This window comes from Lynx canadensis, chromosome C2, assembly GCF_007474595.2.
Source record: "Lynx canadensis isolate LIC74 chromosome C2, mLynCan4.pri.v2, whole genome shotgun sequence".
Classification (NCBI taxonomy): domain Eukaryota; kingdom Metazoa; phylum Chordata; class Mammalia; order Carnivora; family Felidae; genus Lynx; species Lynx canadensis.
In genome coordinates this window covers 80,113,355-80,140,551 of record NC_044311.2, presented here as the reverse complement: position 1 = coordinate 80,140,551, position 27,197 = coordinate 80,113,355, and positions in this window count along the sequence as shown.

Sequence of the window (27,197 nt, the reverse complement as noted above, 5' to 3'; positions counted from 1 at the left end):
CTGTGTATCTCCTCGTGGTAATATTTACCACCAATATTTACTTCTTGGAAAAGTCAGTGAGAACCACAATGTGGAGTCTGAATGACACAAGGTTAAACAGCAGCATAAGCCCCAAGGCATCACTGAGAGGGGCTACTTAATAAAAGCCACACAGCTGCCTTCCTCTGCCCATTAGGCCTTGGCAACATTACTAACCTGATAAAAAATACCAACCACCCGAAATGATGCCTGTGTATCAGTTCCAGCCCACCTGGATTCACAGGGACGACAGTGTCAGTCTAGTTCTGAGACTTCACCCAAAAGATTGTTGACTTAGATTTAAATACCCCAAAGAAGACATTTAATTCAAAGGCATATCGAGGTTCTGTATGTCAAAGCCCTGCGTTAGACACCCAGGGGGTAAGACAATTTTTTTTTTTAATGATCAGTTTTGAGAGAGAGAGAGAGAGAGAGAGAGAGCGCATGAGCAGGGGAGGGGCAGAGAGAAGGGTACAGAAGGTCCGAAGCGGGCTGTGTGCTGACAGCAGACAACCCGATGTGGGACTCAGACTCTGGAGCCCTGAGATCATGACCTGAGCTGAAGTCAGACACTTAACCAACTAAGCCACCCAGGTGCCTCCAGGGGATAAGATGATCTAATTGATTGTTGCTTTCAAGAATTGAGAGTATTATGAAGGATAAGATAGTACCAGACAAAAAATAAATAAATGCTAAGGAAAGCATATTAATTTCCTATTGCAGCTTTAACAAATTACCACAGATTTAGTGACTTACAATGACACAAACTTATTATCGTACAGTTCTGGAGGTCAGAAGGTTAAAATGGGCCCACAAGGCTGCGTTCCTTCTAGCAGTTCTGGGGGGGAATTTCTTTCCTTATCTTTTCCACCTTCTAGAGGCTGGCTGCATTCCTTGGCTTCTAACCCCCCATCCTGCATCTCTGAAGCCAGCCATATAGTGGCTTCTCTCCTCTCCAACCTGCTGCCTTCCTTTTATAAGCAACCCGTGATTACACCGGGCCCACATGGATAATCCAATGTAATAATGTTCCCATTTCAAGGTTCTCCTTCTCCTTCTCTTCTCCTTCTCCTTCTCCTTCTTTCTCCTTCTCCTTCTCCTTCTCCTTCTTCTTTTTTTTAAGTAGGCTCCACACCCAGAGGAGTCCAACTCGGGCTGGAACTCATGACCCTGAGATCAAGACCTGAGCTGACATCAAGAGTCAGATGCTTAACTGACTGAGCCACCCAGGTGCCCCCTATTTCACGATTCTTAATTGCATCTGCAAAGTTCCTTTTGCCATGTTAGATAACATGGTCACAGGTTCTGGGGATTAGGATGCGGCCACCATTGGGACCACCCCGTGAAGGAACACTTAGAAGCTCTGGACGTACAAAGAAAGCTATGATGAATTCCAAAAAGAGGCCCAACTGGGCATTACAAAGGAGGCAGCATTTGGACTGGTCCTGAAGGATAGATAGGATTTTGTACAACAACAACAAAAGTGGGGTGGGGGGCAGAGAAATGGTGAAAATAATCTGGTGAAAGTCAAATGTAGGAATATGTGGCAGGGAAGAACTGGGAGGCCTGACAAAGGATATCATCTAGGTCAGACTGAAACCTTCTGTGGTTTGTTTGTTTGTTTAATGTTTATTTATTTTTGAGAGAGAGAGTGGGGGAGAGGCAGAGAGAGAGAGGTACAGAGGATCTGAAGCAGGTTCTGTGGTGACAGATGTGGAGCTCACATGAAGCGTGAGATGACCTGAGCTGAAACTGGACTCTTAACCCAGGCACCTTTTGTGTTCTGCATGTAGAGGGAGATCTCAAACAGTTTTTAGAAATGTCCTGTGTCTCCAGAAGATCATTCTAGTAACAGCATGAATGATGTACAAGAGAGGTAGGATGTGCAAGAAAGGGCAAGGCAACCACTATGAAGTTACCGTAATAGTCAAACCACTAGATATGATCTAAGCCATTGGTAATGGGGCTGGAAAAGAGGGGAAGACTTAGAGACACTGGAGAAGTAAATTTGTCAGGATTTGCCAACTATATGGAGAGATGAGAAATCTGGAAGAGACAGAGATAGAAATGCAGTAACATGAATCGATACCCTTGTGTCTCGACTGTTAATTAGATGAACCATTAGCCAAAAAGGTACACGGGCAAAGGAACAGATTTGAGGAAGGAAAGGGGTGAGTTCAGCACAGGCTGTTGAGTTCAAGGTGCTGGAGGGATTCCAGGTAGAGATGGCAGCAGGCAGGTGCAATTTCAGAACTGACCTTAACTGAGAGATCAGAGCCCCTTATGTCTGGCTGCCATCCATTTGTCCAGTGTAAGGGTCACAGCTGACACAAGTTTTTAAAGTGAGTTCTGAGAATTGCCCTCACATGGCATAAATTCCAGTTCTTACTATTGAAGGAAGTGTAACAATAAGACCCACTAGTCTCCCCAGGCAAGTGGTTCTCAACATGACATTTCCACGTGTCACAATGAGGGAGCAATTGTGGATGCTGTCTTCAAAGGAACAAGAACAGTGCCCCTGTATACCTGTGATCAAAGTTGGCCTATGTGGGGCTCAGGTCTGTGAGCAGAGGCAGAGAGAATGAGTAAGAAACAGCTCTGCAGGGGGTGGACTTCTTTCCTTCCATACACACATGTTCCAGCCAGATCCTCCTACTTTCCTGTCTCCATGAGTTATTACCCTCCTTCCACTTAGATTGCTCTTTTCTCCTTTAGTTCAAAATGGATCGGCTCCAATGCCCCCTCCTCTGGGAAGTCTTCCATGGTTCATCTTCAAGGAAATCATATTTTTCCCTTACCAGTGGTTGTATTTCTTTTATGATTCTCACCTGATGTATCTATTATTTTGTATTATAATCACCTGTGTATTTAAGGCTCTCTACCCCTCCAAAACCAGAATTTCCTGAGAGTGCTTGATCAATTTCTGTTAGCATGCTAAACTCTGACATAATGATTTGCACACAGTCAGTGCTCTATAAACACAGGATAAATTGGTAAGAATGGTTGTGCACTTAGGTTGTTCCCTTCTCTCCCTTTAAAAAGTGCACTTTTTGTGACCTTCTTGTGGGCAGGGATTTCTTATTACTAAACTCCTAAATTACCTCCCATGGATACCTTTCAAGTGACTGGAGCATAGTCAGTTATTGTTGAATTCGTTGGGTTAATGACTTGTGACTCTCAGCAGAGAGATTTAGAATAATGATTCCTGTATGATTCTGTTGAACCAATAGCCCATGAGAGGTTAAGGACAACTCAGCCTTGACCCACGGATGGGAGAGCTAAGGCATCTTAGACACCCAAGAGGAGAGAATATGAGCCAGAAGCAGGTGGATCTCGGCAAACTGGGCAGAGGTGAGGACTCAGGATTCAGGAGGAAAACCAGCATGGGTCAGTGAGCACAGGAAAGGAAGTCTCAAGTCTTGGATGGTAGGCCTGGGTCCATTTCTTTTTTTTTTTTAATTTTTTTTTTCAACGTTTATTTATTTTCGGGACAGAGAGAGACAGAGCATGAACAGGGGAGGGGCAGAGACAGAGGGAGACACAGAATCGGAAACAGGCTCCAGGCTCCGAGCCATCAGCCCAGAGCCCGACGCGGGGCTCGAACTCACGGACCGCGAGATCGTGACCTGGCTGAAGTCGGACGCTTAACCGACTGCGCCACCCAGGCGCCCCGGCCTGGGTCCATTTCTCATTAGCTCTGTGCCCTTGGGCAAATTTTTCCACGACTGACTTCTCTCATCATTCAAGTTTCTACTTAAGTATCACCTTCTCATACAGGTCTTCCCTGACCATTCAAGCTATAAAATATCCCCATCACCTTATTATAGATTTGTTATAGCACCAATAGAGTATGTAAAATTCTGGCTGTATTTGCTTAGTGCTTACTTTCTGTTTCCCCTACTGGATGGAATACCAACAGATTGAGGGCCGGAACTCTGCCTGTCTGGTCCATCAGTGGCTTCATATTTTGCATTTGCCATATTCTAGGTACTCAATCTTTGTTGAGTGGTTTAACTGTACACTAGAGGAAGGTTAGGGAGTAAGAACATTTCTAAGTAAGCTGATTAGATGATTTCTAATAAAAATAATGATTTGTATTACGATTTTTAAGAAAATTCTGGCTCTCCTCACTGACCAATTGCACATTCCTTCTGTATACCTCTGATGACTTTGGAGATTCTGAAATGAAATATAAATTTAAGAGCCCATCGTTGTTAGAGTGGCTTGCTTTTTGATGTAGTTGGTGACCTAATCCTTTCTCAGGCCTATGGAAAGTTAATGACAATTAACATCCCTTGTATTTGTTGAGGACTGTAGTTTAAAGTACATTTTCTTTTTTGATTCTACCACTACCTATGGGGAAAGGTACTGACATTTCACAGGCAAGAGAACTCAAAGCTGAGAGGGGTAACGTGACTTGCCCAGGGTCACACAGCGTGGCTGTGGTAGAGGGTCCAGTTCCCTCGATCCCGAGTCCTCTGCTTTCTCACTGCACTTCACTGCATCTTGGCCTCTGGAAAGATAAAGCTCTGTATTTAAAGCTCTGTATGAAAAACTGTTTCGGAAGACAAATTCTTCAGTCTGCACTGAGTCTTCTATGCTGACATTTCATTCTTCCCTCTGCCAAGGCAAGAACAGTCCAACTGTGCCAAAACATTGGGCTGTGAGGCCCAGTGACTGTGGTCACAGAGAGAGAGACGTTATGGAGGAAGGTGGAGGAGGGGTACTTGGATATTAGCCACTTGTAATTTTTTTTTTTTTTTTTTTTTTACAAAGAGATGGAGACATTGAAGCCCAGAAGAGGAGGGGCCTTTCCAGTTCTCCTGAATCTAAACCTTCATTTGTTTCTTTTAAACCCTTTTTAAGTTTATTTATTTATCTTGAGAGAGGGAGAGATCATGAGCAGGGGAAGGGCAGAGAGAGAGGGGGAGAGAGAATCCCAAGCAGGCTCTGAGGTCTCAGCATGGCACTGGATGCAGGGCTGAAACTCACAATCCATGAGATCATGGCCTGAGCCGAAATCAAGAGTCGGACGCTTAACCAACTGAGCCACCCAGGCGCCTCCCGAATCTAATTCTTTAAATCATTGTGTCTTAACTAGTCCGTGTCTCCGTGTCTCTGGAAGACACAGGGGCAGTCAAAACTGGACTTTCTGCTTTAGAAAGGGGTGGGACTGGTCTGCATCTCCCCTGACCTGGTGGGGACAACCTGAACTGATGAGCAACACGGAAATAAGAGCCCCTTCTCTCAGGGAGTGGGGAAGAATGCAATCTTAGGTCTCTCAGAGCACATCCCACAGCAAAGATGCTATTGGGTGTGGCAGGGGGTGGGGATTGAAGCCAGGGTCTGGGAGTGAGTGTGATAGCCTATGGTCTAGCCACAGGATGCTTCCACCCGAGCAAGTGGGCTAGACATAGGCGAGGCCCCTTAGGAGAGCAGTGCCAGGGAGGGCAGCGCCCCAGGGGAAAACCCACCCCATGAGTCCCAGATCGAGACAGCCTCCAGGGGACAAAGGGTGTACAACTTGATTTTCTCTAAACTCACTGAAAAAGACCAGTTCAAGTCCACCACTTTGTCCTCTGCAGAGCATGGCAGGACAGGCAGGGGGATTAAAAGTGACTTCATCTGTGACAGACACTAGCACACTGGAACACTGCCGTTTTACTTCTAAAGAAGCCTACCGTTTGATCGACAAACAAGGCATCGGAAGGTGTTTTCTGATTCAGGGAATTTAACAGTATTTTCTCTGTTAGCACCTAAAGCTCTCTACACACCATCAGCATTTTGTAGTTTATTCAACGTTTACATGCCCATCACCTCACTTCACCCTGCTAACGGTTCCATGAGGGGGACCAGGTTCTCATGCATTCAGTCACCGGGTTATTGTCAGGACATTCCTCTGAGCCAGGGGCTGTGAAGGATGGCTTCTGGGAACTCATGTGCAAAATGTGACAGAAGGGGAAACTGAGGCTCAGGAAGCCAGTGTGGTTTTGCCTTGCGGTGCAGAGCTCTTCCATGGGGCAACTGGAACTCACACCCAGCTCTGCCAAGGGGGTGGGTCTTTCCTTGTCGGCACGTGCCCCGCTGCCCATTTCTGCACACACAAATTCAGACGATGATCAGCGTCTCCTGTCGCTCTCTTCCTCTTCCTTTCTTCTCCTGATTTACATATTGCTAAATGATGAAATTATACAGTACATAATTCCACAGCAACTCTGCTGCTTAAAAAAAAAATCGGGAATGGAGTAATTAGGCAGAAAGGATTCTCAATTAGGCAGTGGATTCTGTTTCTAAAGCAGTAAATGGGGAAGAGATATTTTTTAACTGTCTCTTGAATATATTGCCACCGAATGATTGCTGCCTCGTAGAGCAGCAGCGTGGCTCTGAAATGGAACCCTGCGAGCTGGCCTCAGAGCAGTGTTTTGCGTCTGAACTTCCTGCCTGGTGCTAGACCTTCAGATTTTGAAAGTAACCTCACACCGTAGAGTCTCTGGCACCAAGATGGGCAGCCAAGACTGCCACTTCATGTAGGTGCCTTCTCTCGTTTTCCATGTTTTAAGGTGGGCGATGTGAAAGGAGCATTGAGAGAGGTCTTGCTGGGATCCTTGGCTGGGAAGCAGCAGAAAATGATGGAAAGTCATTTGGGATTCCCAGGACTGGTCTTGAATTCCTGATCTGTCACCTTCAAGTTGGGTGACCCTGCAGAATTCCACCTCTCTGAGCTTTAGGTTGTAGTGGGTAATTCCAACCCCATACAATGATAGTGAAGATGATGGGAGGTAATGGTAGAATTTAGCATATTGGTAAGAGTCAGTGGAAAGTTCATTCTCTTCCTTAAGAGGGAATGTTCATTATGCCATTGGAAAGGGGACAGATTTGTTGAAATGACTTCTCTGTGGCATCATAGGATGTAAGTAGAGCCAATGAGTAGAAATTCAAGTCAATTATAGCTCCGCATAAAAATAGTGACATTTTGTAAAGTTGTTCAACAGTAGAACTCATCAGAGGTGAGTTTCCCATCACCGGAAATAATCAAGCAATGGCTCAACAATTCTTCAGAAGACATGCTTTAGAGCAGATTCCAGCTGCCAGAAAAAGTGAAACAGTTTGACCTCTTAGATCTTTCCTACAACTGAAATTTGATCATTCTTACTGTGGTCACTTTCCTGTTGTAGCACGAGGAAAAGACCAAAGACACTTAGTTCACGTGCAAGGGCTTATCTCTGCCTCAAGGAAAATGAGCCCAGATATACTAACCTTGAAGATCCCAGATTTTCTCCTTTAGCACTACTGCTATCTGTTGGTTAATACAGTGTCTCATTGTGGCCATAGGGCATGATTTCCACACTTGATCTTAGCCAAAAGGCCAAGAAGCGATATAGGAGGCCATGTTTCCAGAAGACTGTTCGAAAGAATCTGGTACTGTATTTACTTGGTTGTTCCGTGAAAGATAAGTCATTTTTTTGAGTGTGGACACCAATAGGGAGGCCACTAACTCATTATTCCAAATTCTGTATGTTCTGAGATGGACTATACCTTTGCCATAGTGGCCAGTAAAATCTTCCAAGTGTTTATAATGGGTAAGCCTCAAAAAGCTAAATAGATTTGATGCCAGACTCTGAGTGAAATCCAAAGCTTAATCAACCATCTGAGGTCGACACATCTTAATATTTGCTGGTAAAGCAGAGCTTATCCTATGAGTTTTCTTGGCAAGACTCAGTCAGACTGAGATTCATTCTAAGCACATGATGGGAAAACCATTGACAAGAATAATCCCTCACATGGGTACTTACACAGCCATTACTTCAAATCTCTGTTAATTAAAAATGTATCAGTACCCCCATTTTGTAGTTGGTTACATGAATTCCCAGAAGAGATTATAAAATCCACATGTAAGAACCAAGGGTATCAGAGATCGGCTGCAGTTTACAAAACAGATCAAGTCCAAATAATTTAGAGAAATTAGCAATACAACTTTTCTGGTAAAAAGATGCAGATGTGGTGCTACTCTGGTGAATACAGGAAGGTCAGAAATGTGTAGCTGGGAAAGCCAAGGCAATCGAGTTAGGAAGTGACACATTGGGAATCACACAATGGCAGGATCCAAACTGACACCTTTTCCTTCTTAGCCAGGAAAGCGCCAAGGAACTGGTAAACATGGGAACCTAGGGGAAAAGCCCAGTCCTCAGACTCTCTGGAAGCACTGTGCTCTCTAACTCTGACACTGTATCCTACACTTCAAAACTGAAGCCCAGGCGTCTGGGTGGCTCAGGCGGTTAAGCATCTGACTTCGGCTCAGGTCATGATCTCGTGGTTTGTGGGTTCAAGCCCCACATTGGGCTTTGCGCTGTGAGTGCGGAGCCAGCTTTGGATCCTCTGTCTCCCTGTCTCTCTGCCTGTCCCCCACTTGCTCTCTCTCTCTCCTCTCTCTCTCTCTCTCCCTCTCTCTCTCAAAATAAATAAACATTAACAAAAATAATTGGGGCCTAGCTTTAGTACATGTACTATAGGAGAGTATACAAGGAGGGGATCCATAGTCCTCAGATTTTAAGTGTTGATCTGGTCACCCTCATGAGAAGAATGGGATGACCAGGTAGGAGCACCTCCATAGGAGAGGAAGCAGCACACCCCTGTAGTACCAGACAATGGACAAGTGTTCGTGAAACATCTTCTCTAACAGAAGTAATTTGCATTTATCAATAGATTTCAAAGGAAACTCACATTCACTGTTTAGTTCAGTCTTTATAATAATCCTATAAAGTAGTGGGGGCTGGTGCCATTACTTCCTTTTGCTGGGAAGAAGCTGAAGCTTGGAGGGGCTAAGTGATGTGGATGTGGCCAGAGTTAGTAAATGGTGGCTCTTGAGTAACACTCAGCCCTTATTCCTTGTGTCGTTCTGCACCATGGCTTCCACTATTTTGAGGGGTATGTAGGAAACAGAAGGGAAGGTGTTAGGAATTTTTCTAAACATGTGAGAAGGATATCTTTGATGTACCGGGAAGGTTTATTCCCTTCCTCATTCCACCAAACCAGAGGCAGATGTTGGGTGAAAGGAGATCAGTACCCTCAAATGGTGACAACCACATGACTGTCATGATAACCATCCTTGCTTGCCCTTTACCCTAAATATTATTAAAGGAAAAATGGTGGAAGGATGTCAGGTGGAGGCACACGAGAGCTGTGATTCTGCGAGGCTCATCAATTTTTAAAGTTTATGAGCTTCGAGCACATTCTTCCAAAAGGAAATATAAGACAGCATGTCTGATCTTCCTCATAGATGGTCCGAAGGAGCCATGATTCTTGTTCTAGTTGGAGGATATACACATGCATTCCAGAAACCATTAGACTATATGTATATATATTAGATATATAGACATGGATTTCCATATGTGTGTGAATATATATATGTGAAAAACGTATATATGAAAATTTATATGAAGAGAAGGTAAATAGCTCCGAAGTGAAGATTATGTTTTATAGTTTGGAACAAAGTAATCAATCCACAGTGTTTATGTGTCAGTACTAGAAATTTTTATAATATTATATAACACTTATTGACTATTATATGCTAGGTACTATACCGGAAGCTTTGATGTAATAATAACAAATCTCATGCTTTCCATATACCACACTACACTGGCAGAAAGTGTGGGGCCATGATTTTAGTCCCCAAACAGTCCCGTTCTGGTCCTTATCCACACTTGTATATCTACAATCCCCTATAAAGTTCTCTCAAACTATTTCTGAGCAGCCCGAGGGAGTGACTCACGTGTGTTCCCATACACAGCATCATTTGGCATGTTTCATTTTGCTTCTTCCCGTTATTTTTGTTGACGCTGGCAACAGACTATGGAAACACCCTCCATGCTGCTGCCCCCAATTTAAGTGCATGTAGCTGTCAAAGGTGCCGACACTACTCATAAATGCACCCTCAAAGCATTAGAGCTATCTTGTGCTGCCTTTCTCTATGTTTTGTGGAATGATGTTCCATGGGCCCCAAAGTGAAGCTGCCTGGGGCTCCTAATCCTTACAGACTTCAACAAAACCATGGTTATGTATTTATTATGAGCACTCACCTTTCTGAGCTCTGGAATGAGTTGAAGCAACAGGCAGACCAAGAGAAAAAGGGGTATAAGGTCCTGAGCATGGTCCCTTCTCCTTTCCTAAAGGAGGAGGACCCACCTCCACTGTCTCTTGTCCCCTAGGAACCTTCCCTCCTAGCAGGTTTCTTAGTCATTACTGTCAATAGTTCACCTGCTGACCTACCCCATAGAGCTTCCAGTCCTCTGCAGACAGACCTTGACCCTAGGGTGAACTCATCCTAGCCGTACATCAACATTTCCACATATATATGTGGCCTCGCAGAATCACATCTCTCGTGTGCCTCCACCTGACATCCTTCCACCATTTTTTCCTTTAATAATATTTAGGGTAAAGGGCATATATATGTGGAAGTGTTGATGTATGGCTAGGATGAATATATACACACACACACACACACACACACACACACGCCACAGGTAATAAGTGGCTAAATTGTGCCATGCAGGCAACTGGAGAATACAACTAACTATAGGATTGATTTTTAGGCTGTCAGGTCAAAGTTGCTTCCTCTCTGATCTTGAAAAGTGCAAGATGCCTAGACTGTTCCAGTGGCATGGAACGGGGGCCAGGCTGCACCGTATTCGTCCAAGTATGAATGCCACCGATGTGAAATCCATTTCCAAATCCCCAGGCCAAAGGCTACTGGGACAGCCTGAGCCCCAGCTTCACTCAGACCTCCTGGAAGTGAGTTCTCTAGTCTCTCCTTGCCCTTGTTTACAGGAGTGCTCAGAGGTTCCTTGCCAGACCAACTGCCTTGCATGCCTGGCAAATGTCTGCAGCATCCTGCTTGGAGGTTTTGCCCTTAGAAGATAATGCAGAAGCTCCTTAAAGGAAGACGACTGAAGAACAATAGATCACTTCCTATGTCCACTTCACAGGGGAAGACAATATTTCAAGGAAGCGGATGTTTTACATCTACACAGTTTTCCACTTAGCCTCTGACCTCCTCTACTGCCACAGTAAATCTGATGACCGCCTAGCTGTCAGCCGTCCAGACAGCATTCTCTCCAATGTCCCTTTAGGAGAAGAAAAAGCGCACCACAGGAGAGAAAGGCTGTCTCAGGCAAGGTCCTTTTCCTTCTCTGTCTCTGTGAACAAAGCAATAGTTGTAGCCTGACATCAATGAGAAGGTGACGGGGGGCTGAGGAGGAAAGTGTGTGTGTGTACATGTATAGATGTGTGTGGCTCCTGAAACACTGCCTTTCCGACGATCCTTCCTCTTGGTGCCTCTGTCGCACTCGAAATTGTTGCTTAGGGGTCTGTTTTGAGGTTGCAGCTATGAAAGGAATAGTTTTACCACACTGTATGGTTTTAAGGTTAGATTTCAATCTTATGTCTAGCTGCTGGCAGACTAGGTGACCTCGTACAATCCATGTAACCCCTTGAGTCTTGCTTTTTTGCATAGCTGAGAAAAATGTATTTATTCCACAAGCATACACGGAGCAGCCAGGCTCCATGCTAGCTGCCATGTGTATGGGGAAAGGGGGAGTAACGAGACCAGCAAAACATAGTCTTTTCTACCAAGTTCTTACTAGATGAGTGAGTTCCTAAAACTCTCCTATCTTGGCCATTGTAATGCCATCTTCTGTCCCAGTGATCAGGGCGTGCCTAGGCCTTCCCCGGGAACTTTCCACTGTGCACACGTAAACACTCTCTCCTCATGCCACCTTCTAGATTCTTGCTATCCTGAACCATGATGTCCACGTACTGGTTAGAGTGCCCTACATTTTTCTATTTATACGTCCAGGGAGCTATTCCTCTCACCTTAGTAGCGTCATGATTTTCTTTGTTTTTATCCTATAATTAATAGCTGTCTTATCTATATGGCTGAAACTTCCATACGGACAAGTCTCACATCTGCTCTGCTTCTTTATGCTGTCTGCAGAGCCCGACGCATTACCCGATACAGAGCAGGCACTTAATATTTGTTACACGAATGAATTCATGAACTCTGCTTTCTACCCTGTTCTTTGGTATAATCTTCTTGGGGCTTATTTAGCCCAATTGCCTCATTTTACAGATGAGAAACTCGAATTCCAGAGGGAAAAAAATTTGCTCAGCATTGCACTATGCCTGAGAGGCTGAGCCAGAACTAAACACCAGGTTTCCTGACTCCAGGGAAAGAATCCGGGGCTCTTTCCATGCTGTCCTTTTGCTAGTGGCGGGTAAGAGAAATGCCTCAGGCATTACCAGTCTCTGGCTACCAAAGTAAAGGGGTGCCAGAAATTAGCTTTCCTTAAGATCTCTCCCATCTCTAGCTGGGAGTCCCCAAGGAAGATATTCACATGGACCCACAAAGCACAGTGTCAGCAACAACCACAACTCATCAGCTGTAATCTTCTGCCTCTACTCTCACTCGTCCATAACCGGATTCCTGCAGAATCAATTGTGGAGACCCACCGCTTCTAGCCACCATCGGGAGAACATCAAGTCTGGTGTCAGGGCTTCTGTCTGCACGGTTTCCAGTCTGCAGAATGCAAGACAGTCCCTGGCTTCCCGAAGAAGGAAGGAAAGCGTCTCCTCCCTCCCCCATGCCTTATGTCTGTGCTCAGTCTGGAGAAAATGTGTGCAAATCCTCCAGATCAAGGGGCCTCCAGCCCTTCTGTCCACAGGAGCCACAAACCAGCCTTAGGAATGGTTGGGGACAGCAGGCACCATGATACTCTGAACTGTCTCCCCCTGCACTAGCCACCAGCCAAGTCTGGCACCAGTGGGGAGCGGGATGCCGTGTCATGCTACTTTAGACTGGGCTCGGCAGTCAGAAACGTAACTTTTTATGAGGACCTGGGCCAAAGCAGCACAGAGACTTAGATGTTCAGACAGCAAAGCTGATGACCACACTTCTCCTCTGTAACAGAGGCACTTTTGCTAAATTCAAAGCATCCCGGGTACCTTTTACAATAGGTAAAACTACCTGTTGTCTGTCAGGGGCTTTTTTTTTTTTTTTTTTTTTAATGTTTGTTTATTTTTGAGAGTGGTTGAGAGAGACAGAACATGACCAGGGGAGGGGCAGAGAGAGAGGGAGACACATGTCTGAAGCAGGCTCCAGGCTCCGCGCTGTCAGCACAGAACTCGACACAGGGCTTGAACTCGTCAACTGTGAGATCATGACCGGGGCTGAAGTCGGACGCTTAACCAACTGAACCACCCAGGCGCCCTTGTCAGGAGCTTTTTTAAATATCATGTTGCATCTCTTACTGAATGCAGCTGACTGTGCTGCTCAAGGAAGGCCCCCATAAGTATGTTTTCTGTTTATAGCACACCCTAGAGGCTAACTCAGTTGTTTAGAAGCCATAAATTTTGTGAAAATGAGCCCTTGCCTAAAGATATCATGCCAGTCCAAAGGATGGTGAAATGGAACCAAATCTTATGTGGCCTTCATGTCAGGATCCTAGTGGGGAAATAGGGTTTCCCTACTCTCTGCACCCCTTCATTTATTTACTCATTAAGACTGGGCTAGGATCTGGGGCTACCAACATAGATAGAACTCAAGCCTTAGCCTCAAGGTGCAAGCATAGTTCAACTGTGGCAGACGCAGGCAAACAGAAACAATCGCACCTGTAGCGTTACACATGCTCTAAAAATGCCAGCCACTGGGGCTTCTGGGGAAGAAACAGTTAGGATTCAGATATCAGAGGAGCACAAGTCAACTCCAGAAAGATCTGAAGTGAGGAGGGAAATGCCAGAACAGGAAATGGAATATAATAATGGACAAATAAGGGCCAGGAAACAGAGTGGGGAAGCAGATGGCTAACTGGGACCAGACATCAGGCAAGATCACCAAACGGTATGTATTTGGGTGGAAACAGAACCACGCCAGGAGGAGAGCGTGCACAAGGCTCGGAGTAACTACAACATAGGGAGGCTCCGAAGGAAAGTAGGACCGACTGACACAGCCAGCAAAGCAGAAGGGGCACCTCACATCCTCTGCCGGGCCCGACGGCTCTTGTGGGGCCCTTTGCTGACTGATTCTAATTTGATGTGTGATCCCAATTTTACCATGCCCTGTTTTTTTTTTTGGGGGGGGGGTAACCTTAAGTAGCTTGATCAAGGTCATAATCAAGAATATTTTGGGCTATAAATAGGGCCCTGGACTCCCTCCACAAATTCTCTCTGTTGTCTGAGGACTCCCGACTCTGCAGAAGACAAGGCACAGAGAGCTCCACTCAGAACTGCGGATGTGGTGGGGAAGTGGAAACCAAGCCGACATTTGGTGTGTTGTAGCATTCCCAGCTCTGGTTTAACACAAGCGATGTGTTTCGCTCACAAACTGGCACTGAGAGCTCATTTACATTTAAATAAGAGGCTTGTTAATGCCAGCAGGAGGACGCTGTCAATGCCAAGCCTGGCTCAGGATTCCTGCCAAGGAGTTTCTAAGAGCATCGCTCTAGGAAACTCCCCCAGAAGAGAAGCAAGCATGCCTTCTCATTAAGACAACTCCACCACCGTGACATTTGCCTCAGAGTGGCAAGCCTTTGGCCGGGCTGGAAGCAGGTTGTCGAGTCTTAGGAAGTTGTCTGTTGCCAAGACAGCGGTTTAGTTCAGTTTGGCTCTACACACGTTCGGAGCCCTCTGGCACCTGTGGGGTGGGCTGGTCAGGGCAGCAGATTCATTCCTGACCTCTGACCCTTCCAGACGCGTTGGGAGTAGTGGTTGTTACTAAGAAGCACATGCGGAAGCTCTTCTTACAACACCAAGCAAGAGAGGGCCTACCTTATTGTTGGACAGCTCTTAATATTGAGAGGTTCTTCCTGGCATTAACAGGAAATACGTCTGTTGCAAAAATAGTGTACTCAAAATGCCCACATACACCAAGCAGGAAACATAGAGGAGTGAGGTAGCCTGTTTATGAAACCCTCAAAAATGTTTGGGGTTTTAATAACCTGGAGTGTACCTGTCTAGTCTAAAGAGGAATACACTACTCAGCAAGAACTGATCTTGTGTCTTATAAACACGGATCATGTCCTACATAGCTTAACGACTAATGGAGAAGTCAAATAATTAGACAAGAATTACAACACAGTTAATAGGTACTATCAGGAGGGAAGTAGCATGCTAGGGGTACATAACTCAGAATATGAAGGTCATAAAGGAATTGCTGTTGAAGGATGAATAGAAGTTACCCAGGCAAAGGGGGTGGGGGGAGGAAAGAGAAGAACAGGTGCAAAGGCCCTGAGGCAAAATAGACAGCAAAGTACATTTGAGGACTTAAAGAAATTTTCTATGGTGAGAATTTAAAGTTCAAGGTAGGGAAAGGATAAAAAAACAAACGGGGATTCGAATTCGAAGGGCTCCCAACCCACTGAAAAGAGTTTGCACTTTAACCTAAGATCTGTCAGTTAAGTAGAGGAGTAACAGGGTCAAAGTAGATGCAGGCTGAGTCTTCTAAAGGTCGAACATCCTCAGTGACAGATGAAGACCAGCTCAGGACTTGGGAGTCAGAAAGCTGTGGACTCTGGTTCCAGTTCCAATACCCCATGAACATGGGAAGGTCTTATTTAGCACTCTTGTGAAATGGGGAGAACATATACCAATGTTGGTGAAATAATGGGGAAAAGAGAACCATCATACCCTGTTAGTACTATGGTAAACTAATAATTATTAAAACCTTATCAGGGCTGTTTCACAATATGTATCAGAAGCTGTAAAAATGTATACTCTCTTGGACTCAGCAATTCCATTTTTAACATTTAACTTAAAGAAAAACTTAAGTATTTTTTTCTGGCAAATATTTAACTACAATAGTGTTCAATGTAGTATTGTTTACAAGAGCCAAAAAAAATGTAATTTAACTTTCTTCTGACTGGATATTCCTTAAGTTCTTTATCCTGTTGGGTTAATTTGTCCTTTAATATTTAAACAGGATTGGCTCACTCATCCCACATGAAGGGAAAACCTGTGACCCCAATCCCAACATCTCTGATGATTCATTTCTTTTTTTATTTTTTATTTTTGAGAGAGAGAGAGCGAGAGAGCGAGCATGAACGCAAGCGGGGGAGGGGCAGAGAGAGAGGGAGACATAGAATCCGAAGCAGGCTCCAGGCTCTGAGCTGTCGGTGCAGAGCCTGACATGGGGCTTCACCTCACAAACCCAGAGATCACAACCTGAGCGGAAGTCCAACATTTAACCGACTGAGCCACCCAGGGGCCCCATCTCTGGTGATTCGTATTCTCCTAGTTGTCTCTGCCTCCAAGATCTGTTTAGTTCTCCACCATCAGTCTGTTTTTCACATGGGCTCCTGCCCTTCTGCAGTGTACCACTTTGCATAATATACCCACCCCCACTGCCCTTTAATCCTCCCAGTACCATGGCCATAGGCAATAAGTGTGGTCAAATTTTACTAAGGGTTTGATATTGAGTAGGCAACTACCTTTCTCAGCATTCCCTTCTCCCATTCTAAGCCTCTTTCCCCCTATTCTGCTCCGTGTGTTCCAGGATCCCTCATTCTTGGCCTCCTGGTCTACCCACCCCAAGTTATTTCCTTTCCCTTATATTTTTCAAATTCATATGGCTCTCTACTCCTCAACCTGTATGCCATCCTAATTGAAAACTCAGGGGTGGATTCTATGCAGGGTCTTGTCAACAACGTGGAAGAGTCTTAAGATTTCTGTCTTCTCTTGTTCCCCCAGTGGTGTCTGTAAGTGGAAGAATGCAGCCTAAGAATTTATTTCCCCACTCATATGCATTATGCCAACTACTTCCCATTTTAGAAGGCAAAAGAGGCACAATAATTTTTGGCCTTGTATTTTTATTTTATGTATTTTACATTTTGTTTTTGTTTTAATACTCTTATTACCCTTGGAAATAATCTCAATGTCCTAAAATTGGGGATGAAATAAACCAATGTACAACCATGCAGAGGAGCACAATGAAGAGGTTAAGATGACACTCCAGATAGTGGGGTGCTGGTTGGGTCCGTTGGTTAAGAGTCCGGTTCTTGGTTTCAGCTCAGGTAACGATCTCACAGTTTGTAGGTTCAAGCCGTGCAGTGGGCTTCATGCTGACAGCATACAGCCTGCTTGGGATACTTTCTGTCTCTCCTTCTCTCTCAGCCCCATCCCTGCTCGTGTGCTTGTGTGCTTTCTGTCTCTCAAAATAAATAAACACAAAAAAATAAACTTATATAAAAAAACAGATATCAACAGAGGAAAAAGTTCAGGAACTATGGTTAAGTGAAAATAACATATCATGAAAATCCAAAATATATATCCTATAACTCCATTAAAATATGAGTTTACTAGTATGTATGCAAGAAAAAAGACTGGAAAATGGTGTTACTGGCTATCTGTAGAGCAGTGATTCCCAGTGGGGGTGATTTCACCAGTAAAGGGCATATGGCAATGTCTCATGACATTTTGGTTGTTCCAGTGGTGGGGAGGATGGGACAGTATGCTAAGGGCATCCAGGGGGTAGAAGCCAGGCATGCTGTTAGACATCCTACAATACACAGGGCAGCCCTCGCAACAACAGACTATTCAATTCAAAATGTCAGTAGTGCTGAGGTTGAAAAACCTTTCTTTAGATGAGGAGTTTATGGAACATTAGAACTTTGTTTTGCTTGTTTGTATTTTCTAATTTTTCTACAGTGAGCCTGTAGTTCACATGTAGTTGTTGGTTTCTAGCTTTTTAAAGCACATTAAGTGAATACTTCTGAAAAAGATCTGGATCAAATAAATACCTATATTCTTGCTGCGAGATAACTCACGTGAAAGTATTTAGCATAGTGCCTCAGGTTTCCTCATCACCACAGTGTCTTTCTTTAAATCCTTACCTTCAAATTGGGACCAAGGGGCAGGAGACCTGATACCCTAGACATAGCAGATGACTGTCTCCCCAGCTGTGTTTCTAGTCATTCTCCCTATGATGGCCCATGCCTTTCGGCAATGTCATCTTGCAGTCAACCCAGTGAACTTGCTATTTACTGAAACTTCTTTAACTGTGTCACATGTAGTCCCCTGAGGCATCTCACCAGAACCAGAGGTGGAGCAGGGATTTGGCCAGAGGAGACAGGGTGCCTGTGCACACCCAGAGTTCCAGGCTACTAATCCTCCATTCATGGAGTCATGTCTTGGGGGATGCAGTTCTCTTGGAGAACCTTTGCAAAGGAATGGTTCTTGTGGTAATCAGTGTGGAAGTTTAATCACTTGAAGAAGTGGTTTATTGCCCCCACAGACTCCTCTGCTGTGAACATTAGACCTAATTAGTAGTTGAAATAATGATGATTTAGCAGAGTCTCTGCATTTGATGGCTGTGGTTTTGGGGCCACCGATCACAGTTGAAAAGAAAAAAGCAGTCATCTCTGCCATGTGATGAATCCTTCTTCCTAATTCCCAGGGAACTAAAAGGCCCTGTGGGGACTGGCTTTTCATCTGCCCCTAAGGTTGGTAGAAACTCAGAGGTTATAGAAATGACTCATAACTTGGGAAAAGTGACCAAAATAATAGGCAGTGGATTTCAGAGAGGGGAGATTTTCCTCATTGCCCATGGCTAGCAGGCTTTCTCTAGAATGGAGCATGGGTCAGTCAATCCTTCCTGCTACCAGACTGGGTGGGAGAGAGAAGCTGAGGCTGCTGACTGTTCAGAACATAAGCTGAAACGAATGGGGTCTGCCGCCAGATGAGTTGGGTGAGGCCGGGGCTGACATCTTCTAAGATTTTGGAAAGGAAGAAGGAGTGGATGAAATATCGGGACTCCATTTGGTCTGAAAGGTTTACATTAAACAATATGTGCTATCATCTGCCACAAATAAGGGTGAAGGGACCCCTCTGGACCTTTCAAAGGTACATTTGCTTTGTGTCCTTCTTCTCTATTTCCTCTCTTTGAAGATATTCCCAGAGCTTTGGTTCTGCTCATTTCTCCATTTTCTCCCTGAGAGAAGTTATTACCAATCTTGTCTCTAGTGATCTAATCCACATGGAACAAGGCTCTGAATCTCTTTACTGTCTGCAAACACAACTTGTTTCCCAGAAGGCAGAACTATGAGGAATAGTCTACAGGGAGGCAGAAGTAACTGTTGGCAGCCCAAAGGTGTGAGGACTTGTTTTGGAAAGGACAGAGCTCCCGAAGAAAGAGAGTGTTTACATCAAGCTTGAACAGCTTGGCGAGGATGTCATGGCGACACTGCAAATCTCAGGAAGGGCAGGGAAAGTGTTGGCTCCTCACTAGGTGACCTGGACAAGGTCTTTTCTAACTTGGATTTTGATATGCTTTCTTGCTTTTGTGAATAATACAGAATAGCAAAAGTAAAAACAATAAAATTCAAGAATAACAACAACAACAAAAAACCCAATGCTAAACTTAAGGGAACTCTTGAGAGGTTTTTTGTTTTTGTTTTTGTTTTTTTTTTTCCCTCTCTCTTCCATTTTTCCCCCCTCTCTCAAGTGGTTATGATGTGCAGGAAGTCATTCTGTCCAGACAGCAATGTATAACAACGGCCTGGAACTTTTCCATTCTACTGAGTCAAAAAAAAAGTGCCAGAGGAAGTAATATTAGTCAGTACTTAGTCACACTTGAAAACAATGGGATAGTTTAAGTTGGCTTGACATCACACATTTGCATCTGGTTTTGGCCCAAGAAGAAGCCCTTTCAGTTGGCAAATTTTGTCCAGTGTTTGAAGGGATTAGAGTCTTCCCTTGCCCCTGTATGACAGTAAAGAATACAAAATGGTTCATCACAGCTCTTTAGGGGGAAAAAACTTCACATAACATTTTAGAAGGATTTGAGAAGGGAAAAAATGGAGTGGAAAATCTCTCAGCAGCAAGAAGGAATTAAGTCTCTACGAGTTGATCTTCCCTTCCTCCTGGAAAAGTGTTACTGCCTTCCTCTCACTCTGCAACCACACCTCTCACTCTCCATTTCCCTTAGGAACAACTCTAGAAATAGAGCACATCTTAACCCTTACCATCCTGTACACAAGCACTCATTCATTCATTCATTCAATGTCCATTTAATACATATTTATTCAAGGCTTGTTAGATGCCTGGTTCAGCGAGCACTTAGAGGAACAAAACACAATTTCCAACCTTCGGGGTTTTAGTGTGGATGGAAGTTTGACTAGAAGAAAATAAATTTAGGTTATAGTTTTAGTTTAATATAGTAAGTATCCTAATATATGCCTGCTCAAATTTGTACGGGCTTATGTATATAAGGGTGACAAACACTACCCTGGAAGTCAAGGAAAGAGTCCTTCCCGGATTAGGTAACATGAGGGCTGTTGGAGTATGAGTCTTGGAGTATGAGTAGTGTCAAAGCTAAATAAAACTAGACATTAGTTAAAGTGGAGAAAACATTTTGTTCTGTAATTAATGAGAGCAGGGGAGAGGGCTGAGCTCACTTCCACTTGTGCAGGGGTGATTGGACATTTTTAAGGGCATATGAGGTAGTGAGGAGAGTAGACAGGGGCTCAACTAGAATCAAGTAACTGAAATATTATTTAAAAATGACAAAAAAAAGGGTTGGTAAGTATAACTGTGACTAGCCCAATTGTGTCTGCTAGCTGGCAATCAGGAAGTCAGGATTCTGTCCTCCCACAGAGACTGGCAGACAAAAGCCCTATCCTTTCTGATAATTATATTTCAAAGCATTGGCTTTCAGTTCCTTGAGAAAGATATTCCTGGGATGTAGGAAATACCTCTCTCTCTCTCTCTCTCTCTCTCTCTACCTCTATCATCTCTTTCTCCTCTATCTATCTCTATCTATCTATCTATCTACCTATCTATCTATCGTGTACCTATCTATCTCAAAGGGACAGAGGAGGTATTTGCAACTGTAAGCTTTTTAAGATAAATGTTCTAAGAGAGAGGGAGTCAGAGGCCTATTGTCAGGGTTGGTCAAGTCTCTTTGTGCCTTTGGATGGAATCCTTTTGTATTTCTCAGTGACTGTCAGGAAGAGGAAGGGGCAGTCTGAACACAAAGAAGTGAGTACAAAGACATGAAGAAGTGAAAGGCATGGTTGGTTTGAAAATGTGTGGTTTAATGACGGGTATGTTGGGGGAGGAGTGGGAGTAGAGAAGTCTGGAAAGATAACCTAGGGTCTTCGTGGTCATGCCAAGGAGTTTGTGTTGTATCCTGGGGCAATGAAGAGATAGTGAAGATTAGTATCAGGGGAGCAGTGTGGTTTGATTTGTGGCTTGGAAATAGGCTGGCCACAGGGGAGAATGGGTTAGAGGTGGGGTGATGTGGTTGGTTCAGAAAGACTGAGACAGGGAGAAGAATGTGGACCCTGAAATGATTTCCTAAAGGAATGAAAGCCTGGATGATGGCAGGGCGGACAAAGTGAGGGGGATAGCCATTAAGGAGAAGGGACAGGAATGGAGAGCCTTTAGATGAGTAAATGAGAGGGAGGTTTAGGGGGCCAAATTGAGGTTTGGGTTCTGCATGACTCAAATGATATGGCAGACTTTGTTGGCATGACTGTACTGTTTGTTTCTTCTTCCTATTTACCTGATTCATGCCCTTAATAAGTGTCGGGAGGGAGGCTTTCTCAGGTGAATTCAGGAATCTTGTTTATGGCACTTCATGCTTCATGCAGAATTCTCTACCGTTGTTAGTTTTACATCATCATAGGGAAGTAATGAGCATTTTACTTATTTTTGAGAACAGCCAAGGCAGAAAGAGGTGAGATGCTTTGCTTTGGACATGGATATTGGGGTGAAGTCGAAAGAAGACCAATTTAATTCCACTGGATAATAATTCAATTAGGGTCTGCAATGTGTCGGGCTGTGATAGATATTTTGGGAGCACCTAAATTAGTAGTAAGACTTTTCCCTTCTCAGAAAAATCATAATTGTTTGGGTTTGCAGACCTGTACACAACCAAGGGATGGTGGTGTGCTACTTTGCACTGTAAAGGGAACTTGGAAGAGGGACTAGTCAGTTTCAATTAAGAAAGCAGTGAAGACTTCATGGAAGAAAAGTCTTCATAGGAGATGCCAGGGGCAGAAAAGTGTGGGAAGAGAAAGACATATCTTGGAATTGCATGGACCACACTGAGAGCTTTGCTCTAGTTTCCATTTTCCATTCATCCTCACCTACATTTAACTAAAGGAGATGATTCTAGGATTTTGTATAAAAAGTGCTGAGAAGAGAGGTGACTTAGCCTCTTTCTGAAGTCAGCATTAATCTCAGATCCGCTGGTCACTAAGGGTGTATTAAGCACTTGATTCTGTACTGGGGGAGAAAGTGGAGTTATGAGGGAGCACTTCTTCCCTTCCTTTCTCTTTTAACTATTATGTTATGAAATACATGATACACATGTAGCACATATTGTAACGTATTATAAAGCGTGCCTATGAAGCCACAATCCAACTGAAGAAATCTAGTATTAATAACACCACTGAAGTTCCCCATGTCTTTCACCAATCACTTCTTCCTCCTTTTATCTTGTATCCCAGTATATATACATATAGTTTTGCTTATTTTTAAATTTTTTGATAAGTGATGTGAATATATTTATCCTTAAAGCTGTTTTTCCCGTAATATTATGTTTTTGAGAACTGACCATATCAAGTTACTCAACGTAGAGTCCATCAATGTTCAGTTATACATCATTCTATTGCAGGAATATACTATTATTTACTGATTATCCTTGGATGGACATTTGTGTTATCTTTAGCCCTTTGCCATTATAAACGGTACAGAGTACAGCTCTCTGTAGCTTTGTACTTGCCTCTGGGGTACATAGGCAGGAGTGGAGTTGTTGGTTGTAGGATTTGCACATGTTCATCTTTATTAGATAATGGTAAATTGCTTTCCAAAGTGACTTTCACCATTTCCACTCCCACCAGTATTGCATATCAGTAACCATTACTCCACATTATCTCCAATACTTGACGTTATCAGACTTCTAGATTTTTTGCTGATCTGGTTGATGTAAAATGGGAACTCAAATTAGTTTTAATTTGCATTTCCCTAATAACTAACTGAAACTTTCTTCCACATGTCAAGTAGCCATGTGCATTTCCTCTTCCATGAAATGTCTGTTCTTGTGCCCATGTTTCTGTTGGGTTTTCTTTTTCGTAGGCATTCTTTGTAGATTCTGGATAGTAACCCCTTGTTTCATGTTTGGCAAATAGCTTTTCCCAGCTTGAACCTATTGTGAATCTTTTGATGAACTACATTTCTTAATTTCAGTGGGGTCCAAATGATCGATTCTTTTAATTTATAGTTTTAATGGTTTTTATTTTGTTCAAAAATCCTTTGTAATCCAAAAGCCATAAAGATTTCTAAATAGGTCATAAAGTTTGGTCTACATGAGGTAGGCACTTAATGTCACTTTCTTTTCCACATGAACAGCCAATTATCTCATTATCTAGCCTTTCCGCAGTGATTTGCAATATCATCCATACCATATATTAAGTAACCATAAGTGGATGGTTTTGTTTTAGGGTTCTCAACTGTGTTCCATTTGTCTAGTTGGCTTTTTTAATACAAACAATACACGGCCGTAATACCCACAGCTTTATATAAGGTTTTCTCTGGGAAAGAAAATTATCCTTGTCCTTCAAAAACGTCTGGGGTACTTTAGCATTTGCTTTTCTGAATAAATTTTATAATCAGTTTGTCAAAATCCATAGAAAAATTTGGTGGGATTTAGATTAGAATTCCATTAAATCTATGGATCATTTTAAGGAGAATTTATACTTTTATGATATTTCCCTATCTTTGAATATGGTATATCTTTCCATCTTTTTAGATCTACTTTAATGTCTTTTTTTTTTTTTAACGTTTTATTGATTTTTGAGACAGGGAGAGACAGAGCGTGAACAGGGGAGGGTCAGAGAGAGGGAGACACAGAATCCGAAGCAGGCTCCAGGCTCTGAGCTGTCAGCACAGAGCCCGACGCGGGGCTCGAACTCACGGACCGCGAGGTCATGACCTGAGCCGAAGTCGGCCGCCTAACCGACTGAGCCACCCAGGCGCCCCTAATGTCTTTTAATTTCATTAAAATTTTATGATTTTCTTCATTAAGGTCTTCTGTATTAAAAAAAAAAAAGAGGTATTCCTAGGTACTTTACATCTTTTGTTACCATTTTATATGTTTTTTTCAAAATTAGTATCAAACTCTTTGTGGCTGTTGCATGGAAATAAAATGAATTTTTGGTATATTAACATGATAGCTAGTAAACTTGGAAAACTTTTAAATGCTAATTATTTGCCTATTTGATTTCTTTTTTTAAAATTTTTTGAAAAAAAATTTAAATGTTTATTTTTGAGAGTCAGAGAGAGACACAGCATGAGTAGGGGAGGGGCAGAGAGAGAGGGCGACACAGAATCCAAAACAGCTCCAGGCTCTGAGCTGTCAGCACAGAGCCCGACACAGGCCTTGAACTCACAAACCATGAGATCATGACCTTAGCTGAGTCTGACGCTTAACCAACTGAGCACCCAGGTGCTCCTACTTGGTTTCTAATTTCCTATAGTTATATCATCTATGATTGATGACGGTTTAGTTTCTTATATTCCACTTTTTATCACTTTCATTCATCTTTCTATTATAACTGTACTGACTAGAGTTCTCAGTACAAAATTGAATGAAAGTGGTGATAGCGAATATCCTTCTTTTGTTTATGATTTAGAATAATTACTTCTAATGTTTCACCATTTAGGGTAATTTTTGTATAGATAGTCTTTACTCAATTAAGGAAGTTTCTTTTCCTAGTTTGTTAAGGGTTTTTTAATTACGTTTTTATTTTATTACATTCTTTTTCTGCATCTGTTGAGATACCATGATTGCAAGACTTTCCTCCTTTGTTCTGTGAAAGTGGCAAATATTAATTATAAATTATATTCTAATGTTCACCTGTCCTCATATTCCTAGGATACACCTAACATATTGGAGATTAAACTATATGGTTGCCATCTTCTTAGCTCATTACCCCTTGTTGCATCACTGATATTCTTTCTGGGTTTACTTTCTTTGAAATTTCTTTTAATTAGGGTCTATGGACATTAAGCCTTCTCAATTTGTATTTATTTCTAATGTCTTCAGTTTTTCATAGAAGTGGAAATTATAGATAGAACGCTTTTCCCACTCTCTTCCACATTATAAAAGTCGTCAGTATGACAGAACTGGACTCAAGATCCAGCCTTGTCATTAAATTATTTTGTGACCCTGGCTAAATCTCTTCCTGTCTCTGGGACTTGGTATTCCCTCACAAGATCAGAGTAAAAGTGCTCTTAGGGGTCTTTATGCTCTCAGCCTGTGAATAGGACAAACGAATGTATGTGTTAGTGTTAGAGTACAGAGAGCAGAGGGGGACCGAGGAACAGAGAGCAAATTACATGAGAGAAATAGGGAAAGGGAAGACAAGATTACATGTTTTATGCCCTTCTCTGTTTACAACATTCGGGCAAGAAATTTTGAATACCCCGAATCCCAGTGATTTGTTTGTTATTTGTTTATTCAAAGACGTATCTTGTGTCTGGCACCTTTAAAAATGGTGGCCTCTTGCATGCAGGGTTCTGGCACCTGTGTTCTCAGATCCCTCAGCACTGGCAGACTGACACGTGATGCTGAAGAGATGAAACCCAAGGCCAAGTGGGAAAGAGAGGGGTACACTTTTCTGAATTTTATGGAGGACTTTCATGTGCCCTCTAGTTCACCTCACTCTTAAGGTTTAGCAGACTGGGTGTCAGGGGTATTGGGGTCCTCCTGCAGACCTGTTGCTTAAACAAATGAAAAAAAAATTCAGCGTATGGTCATGTTGGTTCTTAACTTTATGTCTTGCATTCTCATCTGTAAAATGAAGGTAAAAAATAATTCCAGATCTCAGAGTGGTTAAAAAAGGATATAATGAACAGTGAAAGTTTTGGAAATGCTAAATCATTCTGAGGTGTTGGAATCTTCCTTGCCTTTCCCCATAGTTCTTTGTATCCATATCTATCAGCTCTATTATAGACATCTCGAAAGCAGCAACTGTCTGATAACTACCTATATCCTTCAAGGTGCCTGGTAAACAGCAGATTCTCAGTTGAAAAGTATGCATAGTACACTAGGAGTGTGAAAAAGTCAGCTAGCGTTGGTGGGAAGTGGAGACCTCCCCTGCCCCGCCCCAGCTCTAGGGACCCATTTGCTTGGACCCAGCTTTTAAGACAAAAAACTCTTTACTTGTAAGGTTAAGACACAGAGTGGTCAGGTAATTTTAGAACACATCCAACCTTAAGATCTTCCGTGCTGTTAGTGGAGGAGACTGGGTGCCTTCCTACCCTTGTCGGCATCATATTTGCTCTGAGAGGCATTCCCTTCTCAAAAGGCCATCTGGAAAGCAAATGATATAAAAAAACATCTCACAGCAAAAGGGGTCAGAAGAAAGGAAACAAGGATTATCCAGCTCACAAAAAAAATTCCACACAAAGACAAGTATATGTAATAAGTTTATTGGATTTCTAAATATAATAAAGGAGTTGCAGTTCTCTTACAGAAAAAAAGGAATATCATTTTCATATTTATTCTTATAGAGCATTGGAAAAACATAATTGAGAGAAAAAACAGATAGAAGGTAAATAGAAATATGTTTGAATATAATTGGATAATACATAAAGACAAAAAAAATTCCCAAATCACTTGCTTATAACAGGTTTCATTCTCTTATTTTCATAAGGAATCATGTGGGTTATTTTGGATAAGTCAGTGATGGTTCATGATGTAGTGGAGAAATGTGATTTGCTAAGAATAAAATAAGAAAGAGAAACCTATATTTTAGGAATACCATGGCTCTGTCAGTACCATACATGTGAAAAAAGGCATACTCCCTATATGTTTTCCTGTGGCTTTCCCCAAGCCGGGGGATGTTATTCTGACTAGCAGCTGATCATGGTGGGGCTATGATGGACTTCGTGGGAAGTTCTTGCTCTTCGTAGATACATTTAGCATAGAGAGAACCTGGCCTCTCCCTGTCTCCCCCTTCTTTCTCTGTCCACTTATAAGTACCTTTAACATTTACACAAAACTATCCCTCATAGTCATGGTGAACAGGTTGAAACCTGGAGCAAAGCCATGTTGTCTCTTTCCCAGCCCATCTTGTTCCCGAGAAGAAAGCCCCCATATCCCAATACTTCCTCTGACATCACACAGA